Raw genomic sequence first — 21,678 nt, 5'->3', positions numbered from 1 at the left:
GTCATCTTTTCCAAAAGAACATTTGGCCCCTAAAGTGAACTGCTGAGCATTTTTGTAGACACTAGCCGAAACATACATCTATTTCCACTTCTGGGGTAATAAAAGCTTTCTTGAGAAGAATAAGGGGGGGATGAATCTGCAAAATCATATGTGGAACCTTTCTCCCCCAACAGATGGACGGAGGCCTCCAGAGGTCTGTATACTTGTATGGAACTCGGTTCTGCATGTTGGTGGGAGGACTCGAGGAGGGATCTCAGTGAAGGGTGGAAACCCTAGGCTAAGAAGGATGGTTTTCTTGTAGTCTCAGCATGTCATACTCACCTTGTACTCTTGGGACTTGTGGCCTGCACAAAGCCACGTGCCTGTGTGCATGAACAGGAAACACATATCAACAGAGCTTTAATTTTTCGCCACAAGCATGAGTACCATTATGCAACAGAGGTGTGCAAGAAAACCTTTACTGATGAATTTGGCCCGGTAGAGAGTGATAAATATGAACTGAGAGATTATGTGATAGGAAGCAGATTTGCAGAAAATTACAATGGTGTTTATAGCATTTAGTTAGATGTTTAATTACTTCTAGCATCTGTAAAGAGCTATTGATTTAGTGATAGATTATGGAATTATCTCTGAAAGGAAGCAATCAATTGTAAACCCCTCATCCATGCAGTTGTTAAAGTGCTTAACTATCATACATCTGCCATAAAGATATTTGTTTTTGACTGTGATAAGCTAAATATGCATGCATGGAAGTGGTCCAATGACAGTACAGATTAATAGGTTAAAACAAATCTATCAATAGCATAGTCGTTTCTTTAGTTCCAACCAAGGTTCTTTTCTTGATAATTTTTCTCTATGTCCTTTGAAAGATATGAAACCCCAAGTCTTTAAACCCAGGCCCAATCACATTATGAATACCTATTACACATGAGATACTTTAGCATATATGCTCTCAATTTGCACCACTCAGTTATGTGATACTGTTCTTATTTTGCAGCTATAGAAACTGAGAGAAAGCTGCTTAAGTGCCTTTGGCCACTCAGCTGGTGGATGGCAGCAAGGACCAGATCCCAGATCTATCTGTTCTTTCATAGAATTGGTGCTTTTAACTACTACACTATGCATTTCTTTCATCATGGAAAACAATTTGGGGCTAGACAAGAACTTCCACAAACAATTTTGGGCTAGAGTTGTAAGAAAGTGTAGAAGTAATTTAATCAAATGTCATAGCACATCAGCTATCTCTTGTACCACATCTCTAAGTGACAGTCACCCAATCTCAGACTGAATAATATCCCAATAACAGGTGGTCACACTGTTGGACATGGATTTTTATCTTTTGAGTTGCACACCATGTCTATTTATTAGAAAAGTCAATATTTTCAACAATAAAAATATACCCTCAATATTTCCAAATTTTACTACTTTCTAACTTGACTACAAACTCACTGCAAAAAAAAATGACAAAAATCTCTATGTCAACATAGACTTGGAAATTATCAAACCAATTTTACAATTAATTTAAAAATACAAAGAAACAAGAATAATTTAGGACCAGGATGAATTAAAACAAAAATAGCTGGAACATTTTCTGGACCAGATTTAAACTACAAAATCTCGGGCTATGTGAAAAAATCCTCCCACCCCCAATCCAGACCAAACAAAACCCTGATCAGATCTAATGTTAGAATGTACTTACAGACAGCTTTAATTATCAGAAAGCTCATTCTCCTATTGAGCTAAACTCTTTCTACCAGCAGCTCTTACTACTAAATCTCAGTAGTGGATTTCCTCTTCTACTGAGTTATGACATTATTTCTTGAAACAAAAATGTGGAAGGGGGTGTAAAAACTGCTTCAAGAATTTTATATGTGCAATACACTAGCTTCAAAGTAAAGTTATATTTAATTATTTAAATATCCATATCTAGGCTCCTATGCAATCAATTTCCCTAAGTGACTATGGCACTGATGCATTCCAGACAGAATAATCACTTGTTGTCAGGGTTTCCAGAAGCAGAGACCTTCGTGAGCATTTGGTATGTATGAACAGTAGGTAAAAAACACATGAAGTGCATTAGAACTTCTAAAGTTATAGTTCTTTCAAGCTTGCCAAGGGAGTTGAGTTTATTTATTCTACAGGCTTTAACCATCCATAAAATGGGAACAATTGGAAAATACAGCCTTTTACTGGTTAAACCTTGTTCAGCTTCAGAAGTTAAGCAAAAAAAAAAAAAAAAAAAGTAAAATCAATATTTTACTTAAGGGTCAGCTATTTCTTGCTCTTTTCAGAGATATAATTTCATTATATGGTGCATATTGTGATTAATTTAGGAAAGCAAATGTCCAGTGTTAGAGACACCGTGTATAACACTCATCATAGACATGTTTTTGTTCCATATGACAAATATTCACCCCAAAATACAATCTTAGATCTGTTGTTTTAAAAGTGAGACATCTCTTTGATTGTAAACAATTATCATCATCTTATATAAGCAATAATAGGAATATAGATATTTATATGTTCACATTTTCGATAATGATATTTTTTTTTTACCATGAGAAAATAAACTGCAGAGATATAGTAAATGATGTTTCAATCAATAATGAGTACAGAGCTACAGCAAAATCAGTGAGCATGAACAGGAAGCTATAGAAATTATCCAAATAACTTCCCTATATCCCAGCAATGAACAAGTGGAATTTGAAATTGAAAACACGTACCATTTACATTAGCATTCCCCACGCCAATATATTTAGGTTAAAAAAATTATAATGAGTAGCATTTTTCTTGGATTCTATAGCATCACATATAGACAGGCTTATTGCTAACTATAATTTCAGGTTAATGTTTTTAAAAAGACATCGAACAGATGATAGTTATAAAATAGTCATGGGAATATAAAGAGCAGCTTAGGAAATATAGTCGATAATAATGTAAAAACTATGTATGGGGCTAGGTGGATACTGGAAATATTGGAGGAAGCCTTTTGTAAAGTATATGATTGCCTAACTGCTATGCTGTACACCTGACACTAATACAAATAACATTGAATGCAAATTGTAAATGAAGAGAAGAAAAATAAATCTGGTAGGAAAGTCTCATAGAGTAAGGATTTTCCAATTTTTGTGCAAAAGTTTTTCATTTACTGTTCCCAGCACCTAGTAGAAAATCAATACATATTAGCTATATTAATTAAGTCAATTAATTAAATATATTAAGCAAATTAAGAGATTTTAAAAAGTGTATATGCATTCCTTGGCTATCCAAGGGTAACTTAATTAAAGTCTTTAAAATTTAAAGTTATTTTTATTAATGTTTTAAACTCAACTGATTTCACACAAATTGATTCAGAGTAATTTATTTCTCTATCTAGAATATTAAAATTACATCAAAACCATTTTATATTTTTTTAGCTTGACAAACAGAGTAGTAATAACCTTACCAATAAAAGTTATTGAGTTCTGACTTTGTGCCAGGTACTATTTTAATCGATTTGCATTAATTAACTCATTTAATCCCCTAACAACACTATGAGGAAGGTATTGTTATTATCTCCAATTTTAGGTGAGAAAACTGGGGCCCATGAAGTGAAGTCATTTCTCCAGGGTCACAAGTAGGAAGTGGATACTAATCCCTGAGGCCTCAGCCACAAGGCAGTATTCCCTGTAAAGAATAGTTTACCAGGTACATCCAGCCCTTATCAGGATGAAAGCACTTTCCTTGCAGTCCTTACTCTGACAGGGGTGAGAGTTGTAGTAGTTGGGCCCTTGGTTCCTGGGTCAGCTCTGTGGGCCACGGGCAGAAAATGCAACCTCTCTGTGCTTCAGTTTTCTCATTTATAAAATGGGGAAGATGATGATGAAGTTGGTGGCAGTGATGGTAGCCATGCCAAGGGGTTGATGTGAAGACTATACAATAGGCTTAATATAAACACTCTACAGATCTTAGCTATTATTGTCATTTCTATAGCTCAGCTTCTTACTGGACTTCCTTCTAAGTGCACAATTGCTCCGAGCCAGGAAATCTTTTTACTCATTCAAAAAAAGACAGTATTTGGGCTGATTTGCCTGTCTTGTAAAGGTTGAATCCAATCACTGAGAAAGGGGAATCTGTGTGAGTCTGTTCATTCTCATTAGACGATGTCAAGGCTTGCTAATTCCAGATTGTTCTCAGACACTAGGGAGAAGGAGGAGAATTACAGAATGCAAATTTTCATGTGCTAGATGCCCTTGGAAATCAGCAGTTCTGTTGCCTGTTTCCTCCACCCAACTCCAAACTCTGCTTCCAAAGGCATGGACTGCACAGCAGACATCATAGTTTGGGATGGGGGTGAGCAAACTGCTCTCTGCCATGCAATGTATGGGGTAACTGGGGAATAAGGCCCCCAGGTTCTCGCAGTTCTGACAGCTAGTCCCAGCTGCCTCATTCTTTCATCTCAGGCCTCACAGAACGCACACAGCAAATAGATTCTGGACAAGTTGTCCAAAGGATATTACATTCTCTCCAAGGAATACCTTCTTCCACATAACGTAATTTCTGAATCCAGTTAACACCAACTTTCTTGACTGCCAAATGTAAAACAAACAAAAAGAAAACACTGGTCCCAAAATAATGACCCCTTTTGCCAACCCCCACCCCTGCCCTAACCCTGGCTCTGAAACTATAAAAATATGTGAAACAATTCATTTTCTAACTACATTCTCTGTATGATCAGAAATACGTGTTTTGGTTTTTTTTAGTGAGATGATCTTTTCATCTCAATCACTACCATTTGCATGACAGCATGCAAATAGATTTATGAAGCATGATGCAAAGTTAATATTTAAAAGAGGAAAAAATAAGCAGTAGCTCCCCCTCCCCAAGTTCCTTTAGAATCCACCAAGGAAAAAGCCACAGTGAATACACGATGCATACAGTTATAAGATGAAGATGTTGAGAAACTGAGCCTTTCGACAGAGGCAGTGGGGTAATGCACAACACTTCCCTTTAGCTTAATTGCTTGATTTTGCAGGCATGCTTCCCTCTTAGAACCAATGCCCTGTATGGCAGTGACCTTTTCAGACCAGTCCACAGGCATTGGCTCACTAGGAGCGAAGGCAGTGAGGGCTGCCTGAGAGACTTGGGTGTGGCTTGTGCTATCACTGACTACTCTTTTTTTTTCAATCTTTATTGTTGAAAGTATGACACATGTCCCCTTTTTCCTCCCATTGACCCCTTATAGCCCGCCCTCACCACCCCCTGCCCCCCTGTCCTCCCCCACCCCAGGCCTCCACCACCCTGTTGTCTATGTTTGTGGGTTATGCATATATGCATACAAGTTCTACTCTTGGGGAATGAGGTTAATCATTCAATCTCTTTGACCTTCAATAAGATCATGTATAAAGGGTGTACATGAAAACATTTCCCCTAGGGATCTAGAAAATAAGAGACTACAGTTGTAACCTACTTAACAAAAAACTTAGCATATAATATGAGCCCACAAAATGATGCTTATTAAATAACCACTAAATAGTTCTTTTAACTATTCCTAGCTATCAAGTAGGGAAATAAAAATTTTTTTAAATGAGAAAACATGAATTTCACGGCTCACTGTCAGATGTGAGAGCGCTACTCCTTTACCCTACCAAACGAGAAAGGCTCCATCCTTCATTATAACCTGAGACTTCCGTTCCAGTAGAGGTGAGAGGGAATGAGTAGCTCCAGCAAAGCGCTCTCCTCCCTCTGTAGTGCGGGTTATAGTTCAAACACCCTGCACACAGGAACTGGCAGCACACCTCCTCCAGCTTTTGAGGATCATTCTTTCAAAAAAATCTTCCAAATAAAATGGCTCCAGAAATTCTCTCTATGTGATCTCAGAAATCTAGTGCCTTCCACAAGACTTTGGAGGGCACTAGGATGCATATATTCTCCTGTCTTGCACCTCTATATCCCCAATTCCCTCACACAACCTCACCCGGGGTGCTGTCTGCTGGATGCTCTACTTTGCGCCCCACCGGCACCCCCTCACTGACCACTACCTCATCTCCTCCATTCCTAAGATCTCCAAACACAAGTCAGACTATACAGGGTAGGGACACAGGGTAGCACAAAAAACAACTAGATCTAAATATTCAACATCTTATTTTAAACTTCTTCCTGTAGGAAAATTCTCTCTGGTATTTTCTCTCTTGTCTTAGCGTTTCGAATCCTGTGCTGTCCTAACCTTCCCTGTCTGGTCTTTTCCTAGCCTATCACTTGCTATTCTATTCCCCTCCATATCAGTCTATCTAGTCTGTTTTTAAAATGCTGGCACTGCCATCATACTGATTTCACAATCCCTTAATGAGTCAGGACCTGCGATCGAACACAGGATTCTAGAATCCCCTATATCTAGTCCATCTAGTTCATCTGGAGCAGTCAGAAGTCACAGCTAGAGGGCCTTGATTTTCAAACTACAAAAGCTATCTGCCTTTAAAAATTCATATTGCTCCTTGCCTAGGTTTTGAAACTAGATGACCATTTAATTAAGAAATATATTTTCTTACTGTTACACATATTCTTTAATTTGTATAGCAACTTTATGAGTTATTTAGAACAGAAATTTATAGATACCAACATCTTTTAAAAATGAAGGAAATGGTCAAGCTGGTGTGGCTCAGTGGTTGAGCATCGACCTATGAACCAGGAGGTCACAATTCCATTCCAGGTCAGGACACATGCCCAGGTAGAAGGCTCAATCCCCAGTAAGGGGAGTGCAGAAAGCAGCCAATCAATGATTCTCTCTCATCCTTGATGTTTCTATCTCTCTCTCCTTCTCCATTCCTTTCTGAAATCAATAAAAATATATATTTTTTAAGTGAAGAAACTGAATCTTAGATAGGTTGAGTGATTTTCTAAGGTCCCACAGATAGAGACTGGGTCTGCTTTAGAAGGCAGATGAATTTCTATTTCTTTCCTGATATACTACACAGCCACTGCTTCCTCAAAGGTGTCAGAGTATCACCTAAATCTGAGTTTTTTTTTGGATGACGAGTACTTTCTAAAGAATATAGATTGGGGGATCTACCCAAATCTATAGAATCAGAATCTTTATGGCTGGGTGTGAGAATATGCAATTTTAAAATGTTACCAGGGAACCAAGTGGATCATTCCCCTACATGTTCTACATTGGAGAGGGAGGGAGGGAGAGACTGGGGATTAATGCTAGGACTTCTGGGAACATAAAAGTCAAATATAAATGACAACTGAACAGTCATAGATAAACTAAGAATAAAGAATGAGAAAGAAGAACCAGAGGAACTAAGCCTGAAGAAGTCACTTATCTTTGAATTGGACTCTACGTTTTCTAGCAGCTAAGACATAAATAAAAGTATTTTTGAAAAGGTATTTTTTTTATTCTATTAATCTGGTTCTATTTTTCCCAGCACCAGAGCAAGAGAAGAAATGTCCGTTGCCTTTTCATTTTCTAAGTCAGAAACTAAGGGAACTGCTTATGCGTAAGGTCACAGGGTAGAGAAACTCAAGCAGTTTGGAACTCGCTTCCCATCTCTAAGCCTATGTCAGCAGCATCATATAATTATAGTGATAATATTCATGAAACGCTTAGGATGTATCCCCTACTTTATGGACAAGAAAACTCAAGTTTAGAGATTTTTAAGCAACTTGTCCAAAGACAATTAGTGAAAAAACTGGGATAAAGTCCCAGATAGTTCATCTCCAGAGCCCATGCTCTGCTGCTTCTCTGGTAAATAAGAGAAATAACCATGGAACATAAGCAATAGTCCTTTGGGGAGGAGAATTAAACCAAGGGTGAGAAGATGGAGGGAAGGGACAATATATGAGAAAACCAGAAAACCAGGCCGAATCGGCAATTGCTTACCAGGAAGGGGCAGTGCACAGTCCCTCTGCTGGAGGTAATTCAGTTTGAGCCAATCCAGGACAGACCTCTAACATGTCTTTGGTTCCTAATAACACACCTTCAGGTAACAGCCACACTGACAGAGGCTTGGTTTTCTTGAGAAATATGAAGAAACTCAGATAGCACCTTCAGTTAGAAAAGGTGGGACACCAGGGCTCTCTTGTTATTGGTCCTCTCTCAGGCTCAGTTCATCATCCCCACCAATCAGTGGGTTCAATAGCACTCACCAGTTGGACAATTCTAGGTGGATGTGTTCATCTGGAAGCAATACTTCATTTCTGACAAACTGGACATTGAAATAATTCCTACTATTGTCTCCAGGATCGATTTCTGAGACTTCTATTCTATGTTCATTAGATGTCTTTGAGGTTGACATTGTTTTTGTGTAGATTTAAGCAAATGAACACTTTAAAAATATTGTATTATACAATAATTAGAATGTGATTGAGATATATGAGGCAATGCTTTCTGTAAATATGTTGAAGGCTTGGGAGGTTTTGCTCCCTTTTGTAAGCTCAGCCTTCCTATAAAGAATGCAGATTCACCCTAACCAGTTTGGCTCAGTGGATAGAGCATCCACCCGTGGACTGAAGGGTCCCAGGTTTGATTCTGGTCAAAGGCATGTACCTTAGTTTCGGGCTTAATTCCCAGTAGGGGACATACAGGAGGCAGCTGATCAATGTTTCTCTCTCATCAATATTGCTAACTCTCTATCTCCCTTCCTCTCTGTAAAAATCAATAATATAGCCCTAACCGGTTTGGCTCAGTGGATAGAGCATCGGCCTGTGGACTGAAGGGTCCCAGGTTTGATTCTGGTCAAGGGCATGTACCTTGGTTGCAGGCACATCCCCAGTAGGGGGTGTGTAAGAGGCAGCTGGTCGATGTTTCTCTCTCATCGATGTTTCTAACTCTCTATCCCTCTCCCTTTCTCTCTGTAAAATAATCAATAAATCAATAAAATATATCTAAAAAATCTATAAAAAATAAATATATACATTAAAAAGGAGAATGTAGATTTCTAGATTTGGCTCCCAAGCCTAAGTAAGAACTGAAAGTGAAAGTAAGTTCAGCATTATATGATGTGCTGTTTGAGTTTTTTTGTGGTATAAACTGAAAACTTGTCTATAGATACTAATGCCTTATATATAGGTTCAGATTTATCTATGATTCTTTTTTATGCTATTCACACTGATATTTTTATTGAAATACTAGAGGCCTGGTGCACACATTCATGCACTGGCGGGGTCCCTCGGCCTGGCCTGTGGGGATTGGGCCGAAACTGGCTCTCTGACATCCCCTGAGGGGTCCCAGATTGCAAGAGGGTGGTTCTTGGGGGACATACCCTGGAATTGGGCTCCCTCCTCTCTGGGTCTGGGGTGTGGGTGAGCAGATTTGGGGCTGACAGTGTTCCAGCAGCAACCTAACCCACAGCCGATTCCCTGAGGAATTGGGCTCCCTCCTCTACTGACTGGAGTGTCTGCCCCTGGTAATCATTGCATGTCATAGCTACCAGGCAAATGGTGGGATGGTCCTTAGGCCTTTATATATATAGATTATTCACATTAGGTAAAGATATACAATCATATATTCTTTGCAAAGCCATCAGCACAATGATCAGCACTTAGTAAGTGCTAAGAAATGTTTCTTCCTTTCCAAACCCAGACCTTTCTCTGTCATGTGACCTGTGCCAGTCTCCTGGCTCCATGCTTCTAGCCCAGATGTTCACTGTGTTCCAGCACTGCCTTTATCTCCAAGTAGGAGTTGCTTTTTAGTTAACAAAGCTCAAGTGAGCAAATATTTGTTGTAATTATGTTCATTAGGTACAAAAATGTGAAGTATTTTGTGTATTTGCTCTTCGGGTAAATAAAGATGAGTATGATCCCTGGTGGTCCTATGAGTCACTGGGAGCAATACCACCCACTTCCCTTCTCTTCTATTTTAAAATTGTAGCAACTTTAGCTCCCCAAGAGGCTGAAATGTAGACTCCCTGCGGGCTGTGAAATGCAGACTCCCTCTGAAGAGATGCTTGACACCATTAGAGGTTGATTAGAGGTTCTAGTCTCTGAGAGCAAAGGACACGTTGTAAGAGACTGACTAGACATAAGTCTTCTTTTTGCAAGAGTTTGGATTTGGTTCAGATGCTGCCTCTCTGTCTGAGTACTATCTACCACTGTTTGCTTTATTCTTTCTCTATATTGCTTCCTAACTGGGGTACAAGGTAGGATGGATACCACAGTCCAAGTGGCCCCCTGCTGCTGAGGCTGACATCAAGCGCTCCTGGTGGGCCTCAGGAAATAGCGTCACTTAGTTCTGTTTAATGTCTAGGATGTGAAGTCTGGCAAGGCACCTGCCATTTTCCACAACTCTCTAATCTTCCTCTTTATTAGCTGTCTGGCACCATCATCACACTGCCTGCTTGGTTTAAATCCTGCTCACTCTTGTAATATAAAAAGACAAGAGAATGTCCCCAAAGATATAAACTTAGTCTCTCGTACTGTAGACAGTTATTTTATTTTCAGTGTAATTTTCCTTGGAACAAAAATTCTTTTATATTTCCACAGGAAAAGAAACTATCTTTTTGCCTCCCAAGTAAATATTTTACATGACAATTGTCCAGATGTTTGAGATGCCTACTGAAGCTTTCTCTATTTAACAACTGATCCTTTAGATCTGTTGTTTAAATGGCAAAGGCTATAGTGTATATTCTCACTCATTTACTTATTTATTTTATTCATTCAAATAACATTTATTGGGTTCTTGCTGCGAATCACACACTCTGCTATGTACTGTGAATACCACACAAAGAAGAGGATGCTCTTATTTGAGAAAACAAGTAGGGGAGATAAACTCACAAACACATAAATTATAACACAACATGTTCAGTGTTATGATAGAAGTATGAGTCAGATGCCCTGGAAACACAGAGGGATTCCTGTCTAAGTTTGAATAGGAAGGGGTGAGAAGATTTCACAGAGGAAGAAGAGATATTTGCGTTCGAATAGTCAGTGTGTGCAAAGAGGAGGTAAGGGGTGGGGACATGCTATGGAATGTGAAAAGCTTAGTGTAGCTGGAAAGAGGGAGATTGGCAGGGGAAGATCAAGACTGGAGTTTGGAGATGTCACTTGGATCAGAATGTGAAAAAGTAATTGGAATTAACTGTAATGAATTGCCTAGGTATTGGAGGGCCGATAGAAATATGGCCTACAGAGCTGGATCTGAGCCTCAGGGGCAATCCCTATCCTCCAACAGGATGTATAGTGATACAAAGACCATGACCAGAAGGAAAATCTGCAACATCACATGAAACAAAACCAGCCACCTACACCCCTGTTCTAAAAAGGTTTCCTGCTGGCCTGGGTGGGGGTTGAATATAGGGGTAGCAGGTGAGGAGAAGGAGGGCAGTTGGAGGACCTTGGAGAAAGCTCCGCTGAGGACGGGAGGGAGAAGATGAGGCCCTAGGCCAGGCCAGTGTGGCTCAGTGGTTGAGCATTGACTTATGAATCAGGAGGTTATAGTTCGATTCCCAGTCAGGGCACATGCCCAGGTGGTGGGCTTGATCCAGTCCCCGGAGTGGGGTGTGCAGGAGGCTGCAGATCAATGATTCTCTCTCATCATTCATGTTTCTATCTCCCTCTCCCTTTCTAAAAAAAAGAAGATGAGGCCCTAGGCGATGAAGAGTGTTTAGGGTTTCTCCACCTATTTGGGGGTGTAAACTTCCTCCTTAGAGTTAAAAAACATGAACAGAGCTAGGAAGTGCAAAGCTCCCAGTTGTCATGGTTTCTTTTGTTTGTTTGTTTCTCCCCTCTTCTTCTTCCTGTGGGAAAATTACCTAGTGTGAGCCTAGTGCAGGAGGAGGAGAGAAAGCAGGTGTTCTGAGCAGAGGGTGTGTACAAGGCAGGGCCTGCCTGTGCTGGAGGAGGAAAGCAGGGCATCCAGGGGAAAAGGGAGCCCTGACTCCGCCCTTCGCAGGAGAGCGACTTGTTTTCAAGGATGATGTTAGGACTCACTCTCGCTGCTAGGGGGTCGTTGACTTTTTTCACAGCGTTACATCAGTGGTCAGATTTGGATCAGAGTGTTGTGATTCTACTGTTTCCATTTTTCTCTGCTTAAAGCAGTCAAAGCCTGTTGCTGTCTCATAATCGCTGCAGCCACTACAGTAACAACTACACCTGCTTCCTAATGGTTTTGGTGTATCTGGAGTCGAAACAGGCCATAGCATCATCCAGTCTACAGGAAAGGAGGGCCTGGGCATCCATCACCTGGCTGACCGCCCAATGCGAGCATCTTCTCTATACTCACCCCTGCTCTCCCGTCCTCAGCCTATGTCTGCAAGACGACGGTGGAAGAACTCACAAGTCACCTGTGCCTTGGACAGTTGTGCTTTACAATGAAGTTCCTCTTATATGGAGCTGGGTGTGTTACCTTGAGCCTCTGGCTTCTCTTATCACTTGGACCATAGGCTTAATTATGTCTATCTTCCACATGAGGCTGCTTCAGATATTTGAAAGCAGCCCACACATTTCTCAGCTCCTCAAAGAGGGAAACGGAAATGGGTGTTGGAGGACTCAGTGCTTTGTGTCAGACATTAAGCTGGGCTCATGCACCGAAAATAGCTCCTTTGTAAGGAAAATCAAATCCAACAAATAAATAAACCAGAAAAAAAAGACAATAAAAAAGAATAAATTATTTTCCCAGGTAAGTGGTAAGGCCAAGATTTGAACTAGAGTAAATTGCAAAAGTGTTTATATTAAAAATACATTTAAACTTAGCATTTATTTCTATCAAGGTAATATAGCTTCATAATTTAAAAAGCCAGGTATTGCTATAATAATATAGTAACAGGCTAATAATAATCATCTGACTCATCTCCCGATTCAGCTAGAAGTGAATCCATTGCTCTGTCCACTATCTTGCTGCCTCTGCCCAACTCTTCCTCCAAGAGCATAACTTTGAGTCCATCACCATCCTCGTTACTGTACATGTATGTATGTAGAATATATATGGCTAGGGCAAGATTTACTAACATTTCCACAATCTACTTTATTTTAAAAATTTTCTCATTGAAAAACCTGCAGAAAGTGCCAAAATGATCTTTAAAAGCGTTAAGTGAGCCCTAGCTGGTTTTGCTCAGTGGATAGAGCATCAACCTGGGGACTGACGGGTCCCAGGTTTGATTCTAGTCAAGGGCACATGCCCGGGTTGCGAGCTCGATCCCCAGTAGAGGGTATGCAGGAGGCAGCCAATCAATGATTCTCTCTCATCATTGATGTTTCTATCTCTCTCTCCCTCTCCATTCCTCTCTGAAATCAATAAAAAAAAATATATATATATATATATATATATATATATATATATATATTTAAAAAGTTAATTGAATATTGGAATTTACCTTCTACACTAATAAAAGAGAAACATGGTAATTAGCATACGACCGCTACCCTTTTCATTGGCTAATCAGTGAGTATATGCAAATTAACTGTCAGCCAAGATGGCGGCCGGCAGCCAGGCAGCTGGAAGCGAACATGAGACTTGCTTGCTGCAGTGAAGGAGGACTCCAACGTTCCCCGCCTGTGCTGCCAGCCTCTGAGCTACAACTCTAAGCAACTATGTACTATGTTGCAAATAAGAAGATAAACAAAACTCCAGAAACCAGCTGGACTGAAAGCCAGGCGGACCGAAACTTCGAGGCCTCAGAGCTAAAGCTGGCCCAGAATAAAAAACAAAGAAAGAAAACAAGGAGTGGTTGGAAGCTTCAGTCACTCGCTTCTGGAAAACAGCCCTCAGCCCCTCACCCAGACTGGCCAGGCACCCCAGTGGGGACCCCCACCCTGACCCAGGACACCCTTCAGGGCAAACCAGCCGGCTCCCACCCATGCACCAGGCCTCTATCCTATATAGTAAAAGGGTAATATGCCTCCCAGCACCGGGATCAGTGGAGCAGTGAGGCTCCCGGCACCGGGATCAGCGTGACAGGGGGCAGCGCCCAAACCCCCTGATCACCCTGCAGCTCTGTGTGTTACAGGGGGCGGGGCCACAACCTCCCTATCTGCCCTGCTCTGTGCCTGATAGGGGGGAGCTCCCCAATCCCTTGATTGCCCTGCGGCTCTGTGTTTGACAGGGTGCAGCGCACCAACCCCCTGATCGGCCCTGCTCTGTGTGTGACAGGGTGCAGCGCCCCAACCCCCTTATCCGCCCTGCTCTGTGTGTGACAGGGGGCGGTGCCCCAACTCCCCTATCGGCCCTACTCTGAGCGTGACTGAGGGTGGCATCGCAACCTCCCGATCCGCCCTGCTCTGTGCATGACAGGGCGGCGCCCCAACTCCCCAATCGGCCCTGCTCTGAGCCTGACCAGGGGCTGCACCTAGGGATTGGGCCTGCCCTCTGCCACCCGGAAGCAGGCCTAAGCCAGCAGGTCGTTATCTCCCGAGGGGTCCCAGACTGGGAGAGGGCACAGGCCGGGCTGGGGGACCCCCCCCCCGCCGAGTGCACAAATTTTTGTGCACCGGGCCTCTAGTTCATTAATAATCATCTAACCTGAACTGCTTTATATGACACTGTACACAGAAGCAGGGAAAAATAGGTTGTGTATAGCCTTCCAAATGTGTGGTACTCAAATCTAAACACAACTCTCCCAGTGTGAAAATATTAAACAGCTCTGACATGGAAATAAGAGCTACATCCGATTTTCAAATACACAGGAAGGACTAAAGGAAATTAGATTTAGAATCCATAATAAGAGGAAAATTAGTTTTCTTATTTGTAACCTTTCTTCTTTACTTAAAAAAATTGAACCCATTCATTCCAATATTTAACCTCTGGGCCCTCCTTGCTATCCACCCAGCAATACATTCATATTTTCAATAGGCATTCTCTCTTCTCACCAGTCTCTCTAATGGTTTGCAAATCATTAAGCCCAAGTAGTCCCAGCTAATGAAATTGTTTAGAAGTGTCTATTTGACCCCCTCCCCCTCACTCACATCATAAAATATACAGATATGCAAGCACTAAGTTTGATTTTGATATATTATTTCTCTAATCCTGTAGCAGTGTCAGAAATTAACAAAAAAGAACGAACAACCCAATACCAAAACAAAACCCAACCACATTTTGCTCTAAAGTCACCCTGAGGGATTTCTGGGGTCTTCTACAAAGAACGTCAATGCAACTAGCCGAGCTGAAAGGGAAGTAGGGTTCAGTGCTCTTCACAAGGTTTAGAATCAAAATAAACTGCACGCTATTTGATAATAATACAAAGAAATAGTAGCCATGAGCTCTTCCCATAGGAACTCATGGTGCAGTTTGGGAAGTAAGAACACTTAAGAAGTGCTGAACAGAAGTGATAAATAACAAATTCATGCAACAGGATGATACAGAATGCAGTGTTTCGGAAAGTTTCCATCCCAATAGACCTTCCTATCTTCTGAGATGGCCCAAGGCAAAGAGGGAGTTAGACAGTGGGATTGTGGTCCCCATTTGGTCTTTAGTGAACCGATGGCTTTGGCTAGTTTGCTTAACCTCTGTGGGCTTGAATTTCATTATTTGAAGGAAAAATAACTTAAAATGAATAATAGTTGAAACATAAAAATATAAAAATCTATAACTGAGATATCCTTTCATGAGAAGGATCTGAGTGTACCCAGAGTGGCTAACACAAGCCATCAACAACATCTATATAGATGGTACACACACACACACACACACACACATGCATAGAGTACCCATGTACATTGTAGGGATAAACTGAGTGTCACAGGCATATTTAAGTATTTCTTAGAGGTGGGTCAGGAGCCGTCAAGATTTTCTTTTTCTGTGAATTTATCCTCACCACCGTACTTTCACAGGCTGGGAGATAATGAAGCTTGGAACAGTGTGGAGACCATAATTCCACTTCAACCCAATGATGTTCAGACCCTTCTGGCTGAGAACCCTGGTCACTGCAGAGTTGCAAGTCCTTCATCCAGACATGTTTTGTATAAATTCAGTTGTGAATCTTGCTGTCTCAGAAGTCAGATTAAAAATGTTTAGTACTATCCTGCTGTGATTAGATTATTACATACCTGGCAATCTCTATGACCTCAACTTACAAGTGTCATTTTCTACATTGCATCAGAGATTGTACATTGCATTTCCCTGTACAAAGTCTAAGTTTCACGATTGCATACTTGTCTGGGACGGTATCATCATGAGTCCAGGGGCCTGTATGTGAAGCTGGCAAGGCTCCCTTCCTTGTATCATCAACCTAGTGGCCTGCGGAGTGGCAGTGCCTCCCTCAGATCCGTGGCCTTTGGGCTCACTGTAAGCTCCAGCACCAAGAGGCTGCTGCTGGACGGCCTTTGCATATGGATGACCTGGGCTGAGGCCACTGGCCAGTCTCAGCTGAGGAAGGACTGTCTTCCCTCATCTACTCTAAACACGTGGATGGTGCACACCCACAGCCCTGTACAGATCTCTCCAAGGGAGGGACCTGAGTTCCGACCCCTCACACTGCTCTCCCGCCTGCCTTCAGATTTCCTATCTCTCTCCTGCACGGAGGAATGACGCCCACCTTTCCTGAAGGTTTCCTCTCGCCCACCAGTCTGCAGCCTCGCCTCCAGCTCTGGTCCTCACATCACCACGAGCTAAGGGGCTCTCTGCCCACAAAGGCACAGACAATGCTAGATTCTGTCTGAGCAAGGTTGGAAAGTTGGCACCAAGCCTCTCAGTCCACTGACTCCCTCCTCGCTACAACTGATCCATTTTTACTCTTCTTCGTAATCACTCAAACCACTTATTTCCCTCACCTTGGTGATATTAATCAAAATATTATATTGAGAAAAAATGTGGATGCAGTTTTCTATATGCAATGTCATAGTTTGATAGACAATTTGATGGATATAGATTATATGTATTTTCACATGGAACAAAACCTTACCATATAATGACCACATGATGGTGAAGTATCAAAGATCAAGTCCAGGAGAGAAGTATATTGCGGAGAAGATGTTACCTGCTTCTAACAATAATGCTTTACAACAACAGTAATAATAGCAAAGTAATAATAATGGCAATTGTCATTCATTGCTTTTCTATAATATGCCAAAATTATTTGTAAATATTTCATCTTATTCCCCAACGACCTTATGAGGCAAGTCCTCTTATTTCTCTCCTTTTGCAATGGAGGAAATCAAAGACTGGAGATGTTAATATTCTGACCCAACAAACAAATACTAGATGGGTAAACAAGATTCAAATTCTGTCAATTTGATTATAGAGCCTAACTACTCAACTTCTGCTCCCTGCTTCCTTGTAAGTGTTATAATCAAATAGATTGACTGAGAGAATCTGAACTATTTTAGGTTAAATTAGTAAAATTAAACTAGATTGGCAGACAAACACTAGAGTCCCTTCCCAATTATGACAGTTATATTTCTAAAAACACCTCTGGAAGCAGAATTTCCTGTTGAGGACTTCAATACTTTATTTTTTTTAATGCATTGGAGAAAATTAAAGACAGTAAGAAAACGGAGAAAGCCTTTTTAAAGTAAGCATAATTATGACATTAGAATAAAAGAACAAAACAGCCTTCCCAATTAATTAAAGTAATATTTTTTCACCTTAAGTTAGTATAGGGAGTTCTCTGTTGGTAACTTCCATTTAATAGCTCCCGTAAAGTATGCTTGAGTCCATCCATGACATTAATTCAAGGAGCCATTTTTATGTGTGTCTGAAATGCTTTGCTTATTTTAAAATTTATAATAATAACAAGCCTATGCTTGATTGGAAAGTCTTAAGATTGCTTAAAAAGTACATGGAAAGAAGACCTGTATGCTAGAATTCCGAGGAAGGGTAACTGATGTTATAGATTACTGTATCTAGATATACAGCTACACTATGTGATAGTAATCTCTATATAGTAATATATACTACACAAAAGTGAAAGACATGACAGCGTTCATTATTATATAGAGAAGAGTCATTTCCTTATAATCACACTGATGATTTTCTCTTTGCCTCAATTATTTGGGAGTAGATATAGCTGAACCCATATCATCTGAGCAATGTTGTGGAAACACAGCTCATTTATCAGATACGGCAAGTTAAATTGAAGACTTGTGATAACTGGTGAAGGTTCATTTTCAGAGACAGCACGAAGGGGTGGAAACAGGGGTGGGATAGGGAACACAGTGAAGGTCAGCCAAAAAAATGTATGAAGAGAGGAAAATTAGATGACAGGGCCTTGCACACAGTATGTGTGCAATACATATGAACTGAAAAAAATATGATTGGTGGATGGATGGAGTGATGAATGAATGATGGACGAAGTAAAATAATATTGAATATTTCCACCTTCATAGTTTTGCCACAGACTGCTATATTGCATTCTGTTATAATCAATGTTGTACATTTCCATCCATGAGTGAGGAAAATAAAACACAATGTCCTCTAACCACTGTCTGTGAAAAGCTAAGGACATATTTTTCTCTGCTCCTTTCATACTTTGTTTCATATTAATGAGAAGCTTTAAAAATCATGAAAAGTACCAACCTTGAAAGCTGCCTTCTGTTTTGCTCATCTCACCTAAAGATAAAAAAGAAAATTTAAGTGAAAGCCAATTAAGGCAACACAGTTAAAAGAACATTAAAATACACACACACACACACACACACCTTTATCCATTTTCCCTTGACAAAGAAAACATTTAACTGTGGAGAGAGAAACACCCTGATGAAAATTCGCCCACTAAACTGTTTTTCAAACATTTTGTGCTTTTCGCATTTTGGGATAGTTTGCTTTTTAAAATTTATTGGGCACACAGCCATTGTGAATGACAATGAGTAGAGGTACAGAGGGGATATTTAATAAAAATGATGAAACTAAATTATACATAAAGAAGAATTATATAGACAGCACTTAATCAACCCAGGGATATCTCCATCATGATAAGGTTTTTCACTAACTTCAGACAAGAGTGTTCTAAGAGGCTGCTATAATTTATTCTCAGGATCTGCCTACTCTTGAATGCTGATTAGAACACAAGCTTTTGCCTCTGCTCCCTCCTTGCTCCCCCAATAATCTGTTCTCCCTTATGGACCAAGTGATTATTGTCTTGTTTATAATAACTGTTCTACATTCCTTATGGAAATTGTAATTATGATGCTGAATATTCAAATGGAAAGCCACTTTTCTCAGGGAAATTGTAATTATGATAATGCAGTATTTACCCAACCAATGTTTTCTAGCCATTGTTCTCTTTGAGGAATGAGGAGGTCAGAGGAGAACACTGAAATAAAACACCCTGTTGGGATCTCAGATATGTATTCTGGAAAAGCATAATAATAGCAGCTGATATTTGCTCTACGGCAGGCACAGCAATCAGGATGACATGTATATGACACACATACATATTACCTACAGGTATATGTCAATTACTTGTTTCTCACTTCATCTATATACCACCTAAGGTAAGTTATATTATTATTCCAATTTTATGAGGCTCAGAAAAATTGAGTAATTTGCCTAACATCACACAGCTAGTAAACAATAGGGTTGAGGTTTAAACCCAGCTCTATGAGCTCATTGTTAAAAGCCTCTATTTAAATGCACTGGCTCCGTGCACACTTTGAGAGCTGATGCAACCACAATCTCTCTCTTCTGAAAGCAGAGTGTTTTTCAGTCCCTAAGCAGTGTGATTTGCTCCTGGCAGAGAGATGCTTGGCTGTGACCCTTGTTCCTAATGATGAAATGTCTACCATTACCTCTCGGAATGGAATAAAACCTCTGCTCAGAATGAAATTTGATGCAATCTGGCATTATACATTGCGATTAAAAATTTTTATGACGTCTGATCCAAGGGCTCCACTTCTAGAATTTATGCTAGAAGTATAAGAGCATTCATTATAGCATTGTTTCAAATAGTGAAAGCCTATAGAAGTAGCCAAACATCCACCAAATACTTTATGGTACAATAGAAAGCTAAAGTTATTAAAAATCAAGTGTTCATACTGTGTCCTGGGAAAACACCTATGAGACACCATGAAGTTAAAATAGCATTCTGTGAAATAGTATGCAAAATATGAACCTGCTTTTGTTAAAATATGAATTTTTATGCAAATATATCTGATTTTGCCTAGAAAAATATCTAGAACAGATATTAAATACTTAATGTAGTGGCCCTGGCTGGTCTGTTTCAATTGGTTGGGCATCACCCTGAGCACCAAAAGACTGGCAGTTTGATTCCTGACCAGGGCATATGCCTGGGTTGCCAATTGATCTCAGGTAGGGGGTGTATAGGAGGCAGCCAATCCATGTTTTGCTCTTACATTGATTTTTTTCTCTTTCTTTTCCTCTCCCTTCCTCTCTCTCTAAAAAATAAAAATAAAAAATCAATAAAAGTATTTTTAAAAAACCAACACAAATACTTAAAGTAGTTATCTTTTTGTAATAGGTTGAGAAGAATACTTGTCCGCCATGATAAATGAATACCCAATAAGCAAAATGTTTACAGTAAGCATGCTTTTTTTTTTGTAGGCAGAAAACAAATTTTTAAATATGTGAAAGAATCAAGGATACACAAAAATAAACCCATGGATATTATGCTATTTCAAAAAGAAACCAACACATACAAATACAACCCAAGTCAACCACTGGGACCTATTATTAGGTGAGCCCCTAGGTAGGATGGGAAGGCATCTCACCTGCCTGCCTTACTTCCACTTTGTTAGATCTCTATGACCCAAGTAAGGATAGAGGCCCTGTCCTTTCCTCCTTAGCTCAGCAATGAGGGTTTAGGATTTTTTTTTTAATATTATGAACCCAGGATTGAGAAGCTATCATGTACAAGTACTTTATTTACTTAAAAAAATCCCATAACTCTGTAAGATAGGTAATTTCATTTTGATTTTATAAATAAGAAAAATGAGCCTCAGTGGAGTAATTTATTTACACAAACTTTCCAAGTTGGCCTATGTTCTTTTAATTTGGCAAATTTACCAGTTTCATTTAAAAAAAAGAAACTAAGATTTAAAAAAATCCCAGGAACTAAGAGCAAACAAAAAAGAAATTTAAAAATGCAAGACCAAAATGTATAAATTAGTGAGGTTTTAGTAGCTACTTTTAAACCACTGGCTTACCATCTTATACAGGATCCGTTCTTGGTGACTCTCTCAGCTTCACTATATTTCTAATACCCTCCCCAAAAAGTAGGATCCAACTATTTCATATAGGCCACACCATATATATACTAGAGGTCTGGTGCACAAAAATTTGTGCACTGGCGGGGAGGTCCCTCAGCCCGGCCTGTGCCCTCTCGCACTCTGGGACCATTCGGGGGATGACCACCTGCTGGCTTAGGCCTACTCCCCAGGGGATTGGGCCTAAGCTGGCAGTCAGACATCCCTCTGGCAGCCCGGGAGCCCTCGGGGGATGCCCACTTGCCAGCGGGGAGCAGGCCTAAGCGGCAGTCGGACATCCTTAGCACTGCTGAGGAGGCGGAGAGGCTCCCACCACCACCACTGTACTGGCAACTGTCAGACTGGCTTGTGACTGAGCAGACCTCCCCCTGTGGGAGCGCACTGACCACCAGGGGGCAGCTCCTGCATTGAGCATCTGCCCCCTGGTGGTCAGTGTGTGTCATAGTGACCAGTCATTCCCAGTCGTTCTGCTGTTAGGGTCAATTTGCATATTACCCTTTTACTATATAGGATAGAGGCCTGGTGCATGGGTGGGGGCCAGCTGGTTTGCCCTGAAGGGTGTCCCGGATCAGGGTGGGGGTCCCGCTGAGGTGCCTGGTCAGCCTGGGT

Source organism: Myotis lucifugus, unplaced genomic scaffold, assembly GCF_000147115.1.
Source record: "Myotis lucifugus unplaced genomic scaffold, Myoluc2.0 scaffold_118, whole genome shotgun sequence".
Classification (NCBI taxonomy): domain Eukaryota; kingdom Metazoa; phylum Chordata; class Mammalia; order Chiroptera; family Vespertilionidae; genus Myotis; species Myotis lucifugus.
The sequence above is the reverse complement of the archived record's forward strand: the minus strand, read 5'-3'. Positions refer to the sequence as shown.